We start from the raw sequence: 13,261 nt of genomic DNA, 5'->3' as shown, positions 1-13,261 counted from the left end.
AAGATGAACACGGACCGTATGTCCGTGTTCATCCGATCCGATCCGGCAGACGGAAGAAAAATAGGATTTTCTTCCGTCCGAAAAATCGGATCTTTGCGGAGGCGGACGATTACGGGTGTCAGCGGATGGTCATCCGCTGACACCCGCAATCACATAGGGACCAACGTATGTCCCATTTTCATCCGCAACGGATGGATTAAAATGCAGACATACGGTCCACACGTCTGAAAGGGCCCTAAGTAAGGTTGCTCCAGAGCAGCCCTTCTCAACCAGGGTTCCTCTGGAGATATGCAATTAGCGGACCTCCAGCTGTTGCAGAACTACAATTCCCATGAGGCATAGCAAGACTCTGACAGCCACAAGCATGACACCCAGAGGCAGAGACATGATGGGACTTGTAGTTTTGCAACAGCTGGAGGTCCGCTAATTGCATATCCCGGTATGCCAGGGGTTCCTTGAAGTGAGCAATTTCTGACTATCAGCCCTGGTTCACACTGGGCTGCGGGAGTGAAGCCGTGCGAGTTCAGCTGAACTCTCACGATTTCACTCCCGCCGGCAGTCCCGATTTCGGCCGCGATTTAATAGACATCTGTGCAGGTTTCTGCACAGATGTCTATGTAAATCGCGGCCCGAAATCGCAAAAAGTAGTACAGGAACTACTTTTTGAAATCGGTGCAGCGCCGCAAATGCAGCGTCGCACCGATTAGGACAGTGTCATTGCCGGCAAATGCCGCCGATTTGAGATGCGATTTCACATGTGAAATCGCATCTCAAATCGAAGGAAATCGTACCCAGTGTGAACCTGGGCTCAGATAAGTAACTCCAGACACCAAAGATCTTCTTCTTCCCAATGATTACAATTGTAAGGAGCATTCTTCCCACTGACCATCACACTACTGAACCTTAAACTGTAGATAAAAGTATCTAAAAGGAGAACATGCCCATGGGACTTTGAGTTACACTTAAAAGATTTAAATTACAATACATAAAATGTTATACATATTTATTTTCCATATTAAAGTTTAAAAGACTAGGTGAACCAGTGGCGGCTGGTGCTCAACATTTTTGGGGGGGTGCAAACAAACTGAAAAAAAACCTCCATCAAACGCAGCCACTGTGCCTATCAAACGCAACCACTGTGCCCATCAAACACAGCTACTGTACCCATAAATTGCTGCCACTGTGCCATCAATTGCTGACACTGTGCCCATCACTCGCCACCACTGTGCCATAAAACGCAGATACTGTGCCCATCAATTGCTGACAATGTGCCCATCAATTGCCGCTACTGTGCCCATCAATTGCTGCCAGTGTGCTCATCAATTGGCGCTACTGTGCCGCTACTGAGCCCATCCACTGCTGCTACTGTGCCCATCCATTGCTGCTACTGTGCCCATCCATTGCCGCTACTGTGCCCATCAACTGCTGCCAGTGTGCTTCCCCCACCCGCCCAGCACTTACCTTGTCTCTGTGGGGCATCGGGTTAAGGCGGCTGTCGTTTCAGCCAACCAGGTGACAGGTAACACAGACCCGAGCACCTAATTGGCTGAAAGGCGGTTCAGTGTTAGGAAAACGAATGAATCGCTTCCCAGCTGAGTGAACAGCGAATGCCCAGCATGGCGCCCACTGTTCACTGTTTTGGACGCCTATTAGAGCATTGCATGAATCTATCTATCTATGGTGATACAGGGACGGCAGGAGAGAGGGGGCAGCGCACGTGCGCCCTTTATGGATGCATTGCCACTGAGGTGAACAATACATATATCTTGGGATAGGAATGAACAACATCTTAATGCTGCCTTGGTGATTTATGTTTTTTTATTTTATTTTTTAATCTTTTCTGACATGTTGGTGTTCTATCTTTCGCTTGGATGTTATAAGTTGCACTGAGTAAATACAGCTGGATAAAACAAACATTGTCTCTGTCTTCATTTCAGACTGCAAAGCAACAACATGTGATTATTTTTATAGGGGGTGATTCTTGTCTATACCCCCCTGTACAAATGCAATAGCTGGTATTTTATATGTTTACCTGAAGTTCAACTTCATACGTGGAAATCTATCACTTCTCTGATCTCATGGATATTGAATTCTAAATTATAATGTATTTTATTTGTAGTCTTTGACCACCTGACCTGACTGACGCATTTCGCACTGAAACTGGTTCTTAGTCATAGCACTAGTTTCAGTGCGAAACGTGTCAGCAGTCAGGTTTTATTTTATTTTGCTGTGACTTGTAGTGCTGTCCTTCTTCTTTTAATATAAGGCTGCAATTTGTTCAGAGTGCAGCTGTCCAGAGACAATGTTTGTTCCTGCTATACATTGTCATGAGTTTAAAGAAAATTCAGAAACTAGCTAGATTCAGAGAGACTTAGGCTGGCGTATCAGTAGATAAGCCAGCCTAAGTCTGAATTTGCGTCGGCGCTAATTTAAGAGTATTCTGGTAACCAGATACGCTTAAATTAGGCTCAGATACGAGCGGCGTAAGTGTCTTACACCGTCGTATCCTAAAGTGTAATTTTTAGGCTGACCGCTAGTTGGCGCTTCAATTGCGGTTGGCGTAGAATATGTAAATCACTAGATACGCCTATTCACGAACGTACGCCCGGCCGACGCAGTACAGATACGCCGTTTACGTAACGCATAATCAGGCCTAAAGTTATTCCATCAAATAGCTGGAATAGTAATGTTAAGTATGGCCGCCGTTCCCGCGTCGAAATTTGTAAATTTTACGTTGTTTGCGTAAGTCGTCCGTGAATAGGGTTTTACGTCATTTACGTCCACGTCAAAATCAATAGGACCGCGCGGCGTACTTTGCCGCAATGCACACTGGGATATGTACACGGACGGCGCATGCGCCGTTCGTAAATTACGTCAATCACGTCAGGTCAAGCCCAATTAACATAAAACACGCCCCCTCAGCCGAATTTGAATTAGTCGCCCTTACGCCCGCCCAATTTACGCTATGCCGCCGTAACTTAGCAAGCAAGTACTTTGTGAATCATGTACTTGCCTCGCTAACTTACGGCGGCGTAGTGTAAATGCCATACGCTACGCGGCCGCAACTATGCGCTTGCCATCCTGAATCTAGCTGCTTGTGAGGAAGGTGTGGTTGGATCCATTTCTCCTCTGTCTACTACTTCTGGACCTCCACTTGAGATAAGTAGACTGAGGAATAATCTGAGCCCTCAATGATACAGCTTCATAATTGAAATGGGCTATGAGAGACAGCCTAACGTTAAACGTACTTCACATTCCTTGTGGTCATTCATACTCTCATGTTTATTATGTCAGGTGACTTCTAGATCCAGAATAGAGCACTTCATCTCCATCCTGATCAAGTGTTTATAATCCCCATGGACAATTCTGGAGAACCTCTACTGGCTTTTCCATTCACTGAGGAAATATTCAATCTGTGTGCAACGAAAGAATTAAGCCTCGTACACACGGCCGAGGAACTCGACGGGCGAAACACATCGTTTTGCTCGTCGAGTTCCTTGTCAGGCTGTCGAGGAACTCGACAAGCCAATTTTCTCCATTCCCGTCGAGGAAATAGAGAACTTGCTCTCTTTTTGGCTCGTCGAGTTTCTTGACAGTTTCCTCAACGAAAATGTACACACGACCGGTTTCCTCGGCAAAAAAATATCTCCCAGCAAGTTTCTTGCTGGTTTTTGCCGAGAAACTCGGTCGTGTGTACGAGGCCTCAGGAGCTGAGCCATACAGAGTAATTTGCCATCAGGGGTATTTTCTTTATGTGCTCCATCTGGTGGATCAATATATTGCTCTTTTAGAGGTTTTTGTCTTTCTGCCAGAGGTTACTAAAGTCATTTGAGGCAAATTAGACAAAAGTGTCCATATGTTGGATTAAAACCTAAGCACACAAAGAAAACTGCCTGAAGCTACGTATTTTTATGCTTCTGGGCCTGGCAAGCATAACAAGAGACTGAACCTGTTAAACTGGAAATGCTAAGTAAAGCTTTCCTCTGCCTTCTATAACCATATGGGTCAAGTTGGAAGAATTGTTCGGCTGCCCAAGTTCATGTGTGCAGGCTTACCTGTAAGATGACTTCAGATAATAACTTATCAACATGCTAAAAAAAGTGTCTCAATGTCAAAATTCTCATTATATGCAATATGTAGGATATCCATATTTGCTTTCTGCTTTGCAGTGCTACTACATTGTTGTGCTTTACTTCTCCTTCTCACAGTGCAACAAGTCAGCCGACTCAAGTGGCGGCTGGTGCTCCAAATTTTTGGGGCACAAACAAACTGAAAAAAAAACGCAGCCACTGTGCCCATAAAATGCTGCCACTGTGCCCCATCAAACGCAGCCAGTTTGCCCCATCAAACGCAGCTACTGTGCCCCATCAAACGCAGCCACTGTGCCCATCAAATGCTGCCACTGTGCCCCATCAAACGCAGCCAGTTTGCCCCATCAAACGCAGCCACTGTGCCACATTAAACGCAGCCATTGTGCCTCATCAAACGCTGACAGTTTGCCCCATCAAACGCAGCCAGTTTGCTCCATCAAATGCAGCCACTGTGCCCCATCAAACGCAGCCAGTTTGCCCCATCAAACGCAGCCACTGTGCCTCATTAAACGCAGCCAGTGTGCCCTATCAAATGCAGCCACTGTGCCACATCAAACTCAGCCAGTTTGCCCCATCAAACGCAGCCAGTTTGCCCCATCAAACGCAGCCACTGTGCCTCAACAAACGCAGCCAGTGTGTCCCATCAAATGCTGCCAGTGTGCCCCAGTGCCCGGCACTTACCTGTCTCGAGTCAACGCTGTCCTCCACGCTCCAAGTCCTCGATGTCTTCTCCCGTCCTCTTTATATCATCTCTGCTATGATTGGATGCTTGATAAGCGTCCAATCAAAGCGCCTGTTGCTTCAGCCAATCAGGTGACAGGTAACCAGACTTGGTGCACCTGATTGGATGAGAGGCGGGTCAGTGTTAGGGAAGCGATTTATTCGAATCCCTAACACAGCACTGTGTAAACAGTGAATGCACAGTGCGAACGCGCAGTGCGCCCACTGTTTAACAATTTCGCAAGGCTCTAATCAGGAAGCCTGTTAGAGCCGACGGCTATAATCAGGCACTTCCAAAACACCCCCATGGATTCATGCAATGCAGAGCCCACGTGGCTCTGCGCCCAGCAGAGGACGGACATCTGTGGACTGGAAGTCATTCCTTATTTATTCCTGAAGTTGTTCCATTCTGACACTCCGAGGAATGCGCCGTGCCTGGCTCTATGACTGCACTTTTCTGGGACCGCACAGATTTCTGGTTGGTGGATCTCCAGCTGGAAACCCTTTGAGACACTGAAGGACAAAATTCGATATGTTTGGATTGCTATGTGTGATGACTGCTATCACTGACCTCCTTCTGAAAATGATGGCTGCCTGGCTGTCAGGATGATCCTCTGGATTCAGTATTGTCCCTGACCCAGAACAAATATGCACTTTTCACTTTCTAATCTGAGGGCTGATTACAGCGACCCATTCAGTACGGAGGCCACCGACAGCCAGGCAAAGAGCATTTTCAGAGGATAATGACTAATGAAACCGTCAAATTCCTCTCAGTTCAGTTGAATTGAAATAAATCGTACTAAATAAAAAAAAAAAACAAGGAAAAACAACGTTTTTTTTCCTGACGAGATTCCGGGCCGTGTGTACAGGGCTTCATTCTCAAAATCGTTATATTTGATTGTTCTGAACATTGGCATGTAAAAAATGCAGAGAAAGCATTTAGTCTCAAGTAGGAGATATGAAAAGCTTGTTTTTCCAGTTTGAAAACTACAAATGCATGTCATTGTTTGAATAAAGTTTCTTTTTAAAAGTATCACGTGAGAGGAGCGGCTCGATGGCCTGCCATACAGTCTGTGTCAATGGATAGATGGAGAAAAAATTGCATGACGAGAACTGAGAAGGTACCTGGGATTGGCCCATGCCGCATAGTGGAGGAAGAATCGCAGAGGAATGCTTCATGGGATGGACCAAGAGAATAGGGGGTTTCAACGGCGATTTGGAGAAAGAAAGTGAAGGGTCCTGGTGCTATAAGGTACTGTGCTTTTGAGTAATCAGAAAGACAAATTCTAAAGCTGGGCAGACACTATACATCCTGATTTAGCTTTACCAAAACTATATAAGAGGTGGACACACCTAAAAAATCCATTCAAATCAGGCAGGCCCTTATACTACGTAGTTGATGGTTGATCTAAAGGAGATTGTACAATTGGGTTGCCTATATATTCGGCCACATGAATGCATTTTTTTAAAGTGTTATCAAAGGTTTTATTAATTAAAAATAACAAACATGTTATGCTTACCTGCTCTGTGCTGTGGTTTTGCCTGTCCCTCCTGCCAAGTGCCCCCAGAGGAAACAGTTTGTTGTGGGGGCTCCTGAGCCATGGCTCTTGTGTCCATTCAAGCACAGAGCTGCAGCCTTGCCTCCTCTCTCTTCCTATTGGCTCGCTGGTGCTGATTGCTAATTTGTAGCTGCTTACTTTTTTTTTTTTTAAACAGGTAGAAGATCCTGTTTAAGTACTGCAAGGCATTGGCTGCAAGACTATTGATGTATACATGTAAAACTTAAGTTTCTCACCTACATAGAGAGGAGTTTTTCTGAATGTTAAAGTGGTTCTAAAGGCTGAAGGTTTACATTCATGCATTCTCTGCATTAACTACTTGCCGACCTGCTGCCGTAGTTTTACGGCGGCAGGTTGGCTCTCCTGCACGAGAGCCCGTAGCTCTACGTCGGCTCTCTCGCAGGATACTAGGGGCGCGCGCGCTCGCCCCCGAGTCCCGTGCGCGTGCCGAGCACCCGCGATTGCTCGTTACAGAGCGGGGACCAGGAGCTGTGTGTGTAAACACACAGCTCCCGGTCCTGTCAGGGGGGGAAATGCTGATCTTCGGTTCATACAATGTATGAACAGAAGATCAGTGATTTCCCCTAGTGAGACCACCCCCCCCCCACAGTTAGAACACACCCAGGGAACATACTTAACCCCTTCCCCGCCCCCTAGTGTTAACCCCTTCACTGCCAGTGGCATTTTTATAGTAATCCAATGCATTTTATAGCACTGATCGCTATAAAAATGCCAATGGTCCCAAAAATGTGTCAACAGTTTCCGAAGTGTCCGCCATAGTGTCGCAGTACCGGAAAAAATCGCTGATCGCCGCCATTACTAGTAAAAAAAAAAAATATTAATAAAAATGCCATACAAATACCCCCTATTTTGTAAACGCTATAACTTTTGCGCAAACCAATCAATAAACGCTTATTGTGATTTATTTTTACGAAAAATATGTAGAAGAATATGTATCGGCCTAAACTGAGGGAAAAAAAACGTTTTTTGATATATTTTTGAGGGATATTTATTACAGCAAAAAGTAAAAAATATTATTTTTTTTCAAAATTGTTGCTCTATTTTTGTTTATAGTGCAAACAAAAAAAAAAACGCAGAGGTGATCAAATACCACCAAAAGAAAGCTCTATTTGTGGGAAAAAAAGGACGCCAATTTTGTTTGGAAGCCACGTCGCACGACCGCGCAATTGTCAGTTAAAGCGACGCAGTCCTGAATCGCAAAAAGTGCTCTGGTCTTTGGGCAGCAATATGGTCCGGGGGTTAAGTGGTTAAGGTAATACAACTTCTGTGTGTGTCTCCCCAGCTCCCCTGATAGATACCTGAGCCCAAACTTGATTCACAATGTGCATGAAAGCAGTGGCTCTCTCAGCAATCTCCCTCCTTATTGGCTCAGACATAGCAGCAGGAGCTATTGGCTCCTGCTGCTATCGATCTCATTGGGCACACAGAGCGGGGCTCGGGAGCGAGCATGCACAAGTGCCCCAATAGTAAGCGACTTACTATAGAAGCACTCAGCAGGGGGGAGGAGCCCAGAATGCCAGCGGGGGAGCCAAGAAGAGGAGGATTGGAGCCAAAACAAACCAGCAGCTCCTTTCGGGGGTAGTGCTACATATATATATATATATATATATATATATATATATATATATATATATATGCAGTATATGAGCTGTCTGATCCTCAGGTCTCTCTCGCTTTCACTGCTGAGGCTGCTGCTGGAGGAAATAGCTGAGTGATCACAGAATACTAAATATGTATGTAGCGCCCCCTTGCTTTCAGCATGGGCGCTACGCTAAAGTTAGTGGGAATGGGAGAGTTACTTTGCTCCCATTCGTGTTTTGTCTAAATTTGGGACTTCTGTCATCCCAGAAATGTCCACTGGGTCAGTCTGTGGTCAAGGGGTGCAGTATCATCCCTTGCCGGCAGTTGGCGCCAGAGGGGTTCTGGCAGAGCAAGTTTTCCCCAGCAGCCAATTGGAGGAGTTTTCCCTCACGGGGCATGCTGTACTGTATATCTGTGACAGGGGTCATGTTGTTGAAAAATCTTTGCGGGGTCCCCGTTCCAGGTGCGGTATGCACCTTCAGGGTACGCGCATCCATGGACCCCGCCAGCACGGCCCACCTGGCCAAAGCTGACAGCTGCATCGAACCTCATCCTGAAGAGAAAAGGGACCCCAGTGTTCCACTGGGTCCCATGACTTGTTGAGAGGATCCTAGTCTGGGATCGGGCATCCGGACCACTGACAGGTATGCTTGCTGTCATCCGGGGGCCCATATAGGAAAAGTCAATTGGGAGGATTCGCTCTCTTTATTTACCTAAGTCCTTTATTGAAACTGGCCTGTGGCAGAGGCCCTAGAGCCGGGTCTGTGAGAGAGACCCGTTCCTCCCAGCTAGTTCAGAGTGACGCTTCGGCTGCCAGGCCTATTATAGTGGGTCTGTCCGGGGGCACTTTACCGACTCCAAGCAGAGTGGCGACGAAATACAACAATCTAGTTACAACAACCTTGACCTTCCTAATACGTGTTGATGCTGCCCATGTTTGGCCTGGGCAATAAAGCATTGAAAACCCTTTTATTGGCTGTCTGGACCTTCGCTCACTACCACTGTTCTCACAATTGCACCCCTAGACACCGCCAGGGTAACTTAGCAGGCCGATCCCAAAATCAATCAGCGGCTCCTTCGGGGGTGAGCGCTATATGTATAAGTGCTGCTTGTTTGTGTGGAGGAACCAGTTAGGGGGCACCAGGTTAGGAAGGAACTATCCTGAGTTAGTTTGGACAAGCAGATGTTTTATATGTTATGAACTGGCTGTACACGGAAACAGTTTTTTTGCTGCCTTGTGAAATAACAGTGCAGGACAAACCTGCCTGGACTGTTCCTGGGTGTCATTGTCTCATGCATGGTTTACTGCTGTCAATGCCAGTTGAGCCTATCCCCCTTACAACACATATAATAATACCATGTCGCTGATAAGTATAATTTAGAGCATTAGGGCACTGTGGATCCTTGCTGCCAGAGCTATTCGCGTGCCTGCAGTATTATACAGGTACACTCCTCTCTTTACCAGCGTCTGTAATTACTGTCTGCTCTAGTAGGTCATGAATCTGTCATACTGTTGAAAGGCAAAGACAGATCAACACTGATTCACTCAATGCACCCTGCTTTCTTTTCTTCCTCTTCTTCTTTTTTTTTTTTTTTATACAGCGCCACCTTGTGGGGAAAAAAAGAAAATATAGAAGCTTTTGATGTTATGTACTATCAGTAGGTGGCGGCCTCTTGTGGTAGAAAAAGGTCCACAATTCTATTCTAAGATGCAATTTAAAGCGGAGGTTCACCCATAGAGAACACATTTTTCCCTTAGATGAATGCTCGTTTTGTCTAGGGGAATCGGCTAGTTTTTTTAAAATATGAGCAGTACTTACGGTTTACGAGATGCATCCTCTCCGTCGCTTCCGGGTATGGGCTGCGGGACTGGGCGTTCCTATTTTGATTGACAGTCTTCCGAGAGGCTTCCGACGGTCGCATCCATCGCGTCATGATTTTCCAAAAGAAGCCGAACGTCGGTGCTCAGGCGCAGTATAGAGCCGCACCGACGTTCGGCTTCTTTCGGCTACTAGTGACGCGATGGATGCGATCGTCGGAAGCCTCTCGGAAGACTGTCAATCAAGAAGGAACGCCCGCTCCCGAAGACCCATACCCGGAAGCGACGGAAGAAGATGCATCTCGAAAACGGGTAAGTACGGATCATATTTTAAAACAACTAGCCGATTCCCCTAGACAAAACGAGCAGGAATCTAAGGGGAAATGGTCTAAAAATAAATAAATGGGTGAACTCCCGCTTTAACCACTTAAGTCCCGGACCTTTAGGCAGCTAAATGCCCAGGCCAGGTTTTGCGATTCGGCACTGCGTCACTTTAACAGACAATTGCGCGGTCGTGCGACGTGGCTCCCAAACAAAATTGGCGTCCTTTTTTCCCCACAAATAGAGCTTTCTTTTGGTGGTATTTGATCACCTCTGTGGTTTTTATTTTTTGCGCTATAAACAAAAATAGAGCGAGAATTTTGAAAAAAATTCAATATTTTTTACTTTTTGCTGTAATAAATATCCCCCAAAACATATATAACATTTTTTTCCCCTCAGTTTAGGCCGATACATATTCTTCTACCTATTTTTGGTTAAAAAAATCGCAATAAGCGCTTATCGATTGGTTTGCGCAACATTTATAGCGTTTACAAAATAGGGGATATTTTTATTGCATTTTTATTCATTATATATTTTTTTTACTACTAATGGCGGCGATCAGCGATTTTTTTTCGTGACTGCGACATTATGGCGGACACTTCGGACAATTTTGACACATTTTTGGGACCATTGTCATTTTCACAGCAAAAAATGCATTTAAATTGCATTCTTTATTGTGAAAATGACAGTTGCAGTTTGGGAGTTAACCACAGGGGGCGCTGAACGTGTTAGGCTTCACCTAGTGTGTGTTTACAACAGTAGGGGGGTGTGGCTGTAGGTCTGATGTCATCGATTGTGTCTCCCCTATAAAGGGGATGACACGATCGATGCGCCGCCACAGTGAAGCACGGGGAAGCCGTGTTTACTAGTGTCGAGCGGAATACGCCATATTCGATTTCGCGATATATCACGAATATATAGACGAATATTCGTGAAATATTCGCTAAAATCGAATATTCGTGATATTTTATAAAAAAAAAAAAAATTTTTGCGAAATTTTGCTAATGCGAATGAGAAATTGATTGCAAGATTTTGACAACTCTGATTGGCTCTGATGCAAAAGAAGGGCAGAGAAAGTATTCGCGAATATTTGGAAATCGAATATTGGTGATATTTTATCGAAATAATGCGAATGCGAACTTGATTGCGAGATTTTGACAACTGTGGTAGGAGAACTCTGATTGGCTCTGATGAAATTCGAGTTATTCGCGAATATTCGAATATGCCATATTCGTAACGAATATTCGAAATGCGAATATTCGTGAGCAACACTAGTGTTTACATACGGCTCTCCCCGTTCTTCAGCTCCGGGGAGCGATCGCGACGGAGCGGCTATAAACGAATAGCCGCGCCGTCGTCCCGCATCGCTCCTCGAGGTAAGTCGCCCGCAGCTTGGGGGGGGGATTTCCCGATCAGACCCCCGACCCGCGGAAAGGCAAGGACGTATATATACGCCCATCTGCCTGTCCGTGCCATTTTGCGGACGTAAATAGTCGTGCGGCGGGCGTTAAGTGGTTAAAGAGTTTCCATTAGCATGTTGAAATTGTCATTTGCTATTTTTGTAATCTGCATTATATATATATATATATATATATATATATATATACACACACAGTGCTCAGCATAAATGAGTACACCCCAACAGATTTGTCCGAAAACCTTCAGAGCCGGTTCCCACACAGGCGGTACGAATTTGGGGGCGACTCGGCAAGGAGATCTCAAGACGACTTGAGAGGCAACTTGCAAAATGACTTCTGTATTGAAGTCAATGCAAGTCTCCCCCAACGTCGTACAGGAACCTTTTTCTAAGTAGGAGCGACTTGCGTCGCTCCTATTAGAACGGTTCCATTGAATAGAGCGGACCGCCACTTGTCAGGCGATAGAGTCCCTGTGTGAACTGGCTCTTACTTTCCTTTCAGAATAAACATTTTCTATGGGACACTATACTACAAAATATTACAAATACAAAATGCTCCCACGTTTCCATCGATTGCAACCAAGATTTGTTAATTTGCACACACAAAAATAATTTTTCCTAACAAATTCATTCTAGACCATGTTGCAAAAATAAATACACCCCAATAAAAGTCTTAGGCCCCTTTCCACATGGGGCGGGAGGCGCGGTATAGCGCCGCTAAAAATAGCGGCGCTATACCGTCGGAATTGCCGCGGGAGACGGCCGCTAGCGGTGCGGTATTAACCCCCGCTAGCGGCCGATAAAGGGTTAATACCGCCCGCAATGCGCCTCTGCAGAGTGCGGGCGGTATTACCGTGGTTACCCATTGTTTTAAATTGGAAGGAGCGGTATACATACAGCTCCTCTCACTGCTCCAAAGATGCTGCTAGAAGGAGATTTTTTTCTCTCCTGCCAGCGCATCGCCTCAGTGTGAAAGCCCTCGGCTTTCACATTGAGATGGCTGGGCAGGAGTTTTTCAGGCGGTATAGCAGCGCTATTTTTAGCGCTGTACCACCTGAAAAACTCCTTAGTGTGAAAGGGGTCTTAAGAGCAAAGCTAAATTGTAGACCACAAAATCCTAATTAACTGGTTAACGCCCGCCGCATGTACATGTACGTCCACAGAATGGCACGTACAGGCATATGGGCATACATGTACGTCCCCGCCTTTCCGCGGGTCGGGGGTCCAATCGGGACCCCCCCCCCCCGTACATGCGGCGGTCGGTAACCCGCGGGAAGCGATCTGGGACGACGGCGCGGCTATTCGTTTATAGCCGCCCCGTCGCGATCGCTCCCCGGAGCTGAAGAACGGGGAGAGCCGTATGTAAACATGGCTTCCCCGTGCTTCACTGTGGCGGCTGCATCGATCGAGTGATCCCTTTTATAGGGAGACTCGATCAATGACGTCAGTCCTACAGCCACACCCCCCTACAGTTGTAAACACACACTAGGTGAACCCTAACTCCTACAGCGCCCCCTGTGGTTAACTCACAAACTGCAACTGTCATTTTCACAATAAACAATGCAATTTAAATGCATTTTTTGCTGTGAAAATGACAATGGTCCCAAAAATGTGTCAAAATTGTCCAAAGTGTCCGCCATAATGTCGCAGTCACGAAAAAAATCGCTGATCGCCGCCATTAGTAGTAATAAAAAAAAATAATAATAAAACTATCCCCTATTTTGTAAATGCT

Source organism: Rana temporaria, chromosome 3 (genome assembly GCF_905171775.1).
Source record: "Rana temporaria chromosome 3, aRanTem1.1, whole genome shotgun sequence".
Classification (NCBI taxonomy): Eukaryota; Metazoa; Chordata; class Amphibia; order Anura; family Ranidae; genus Rana; species Rana temporaria.
The sequence above is the reverse complement of the archived record's forward strand: the minus strand, read 5'-3'. Positions refer to the sequence as shown.